Here is a 1,657-nt window from a genome sequence, read left to right on the forward strand (position 1 = left end):
TGTGTACGGATTAAATTCTTCCAAAATGAACTGCATGAATACTTGAAGTTTTAGATTTAGAGAGTATGCTGGTACGACTTGACCTACCTTGTGGAAGAACTCCAGTACAAATTGATATGATTTGAGAGAAAGAGAGTTAAGAATGGAAGATATATATACACGTTGTGGATAATTCTTTGAATAGAGATTTCTTTTAAGCAAGGATTCAGTATCCTAAAAGGTCAGCCTAGAAGTCATTAAGTTTAGGCAGTAACATTTGGGATTGTTATACCCTAATGTTATAGTGATAGTTATTTTGTATAACCATGTGATGGTTATAGATTAGAATAGTGTTGACTACGAGAAGAAGGCGATACCTAAAGAAGAACGAGACCTGCTCCTTGGGCGTGTTGAGGCATCCAGTGATGGGCAATACGTTGGTAAGCAACTTTTCCTTCTGAGCGTATTTTATGTTTGTACTTACGTCGATTTCGAGGACGAAATCTTTTTTTTAGGAGGGGAGGATGTAACAGCCCGCTAGAAATTCATTGGCGGAATTTCTTTTGACTTTAGGACTCTCGTGAAAACCCCATAAGTTTTTACGAATCGACCTATTGCATAGGTTTTAGTCTGTCAACATAGTCAGTGTTATCACTCACTATGCTGCTAGAAATATGAGTTTTATTTATTTGAGGTGGTTAGAAGTGTCAGAATGCATTATGGTCTACGCCATTAGACTCGGTGGATTATTTAGGATTTTATGGCACAATAGCCTATTTTCATAATTCCGGACGAAACGTCTGTTGAGAATTGTGAAATTATTTTTAGGGGCACTTCGAGGTTGAATTTCGGTATAATATTTTCACTGTAGGTTAATATGAATATTTAGGAATTTTTAGTGTTAAGTTTATGATTCACTTTTTCGAAGTGAATAGTAACCTCGGTAAGCGCACCAATTGCAGTGTTTCGAAATCACAGTGTGGAATGTCCAAATTGGATTAGAGAAGTTTTATTTGGACACTTGGCAAGATCTTAGCCACACTTAGTGAATAATATTAGACACTTGGCACCATGAGGGATGTTTGTTGGATTTGAAGGAATCAAGGTGTGAGATTATGCCACTTAAGCAAAACCTTGTTTCATCTGCTCAACCAAATTGTGCCAGATCAAAGAGGTTTTCAATCCTAGTGAAACCCTAAATGGTGGGAATCCAATTGAAAGCCTAAAAGCTTTGTTGAAATCAAAACCCTAAACGGTTTCCCCAAAACCCTAAAGTTGGCCTCTAAACCCTTTCTAATCCGATTTCTAGTATTGTGTTTAATCACTTGATTAAATCACTTCCACATGCTATTAATCCTTCAAATTTGTGTTAGAACATCATTATCCAACCTTGTTAACCTTGAAAAATTGATTGGACCAAGTGATATTGGATTTGGGCTTGATAGCAACCCAAACCCTCTTTAAACCCCAAATTTTAGGCCCATTCGGTTTAGGCCCTTTAAGGCCCACGAATTTGGTCACCATAGGATTGCTTCATGGCTAAGTTTTGTACCCCCACTTGGCTGGCCAGATCTGTACAAGAAGGTCCTAGAAGGTTCTAGAAAGACAAAGCAAAAGGGCCACCTCACTCTTTCACTCTCACACTCCACCTTGAGAAAAGATCTTGGTCTGATTTTTA

This window comes from Juglans regia, unplaced genomic scaffold, assembly GCF_001411555.2.
Source record: "Juglans regia cultivar Chandler unplaced genomic scaffold, Walnut 2.0 Scaffold_650, whole genome shotgun sequence".
Lineage (NCBI taxonomy): Eukaryota > Viridiplantae > Streptophyta > Magnoliopsida > Fagales > Juglandaceae > Juglans > Juglans regia.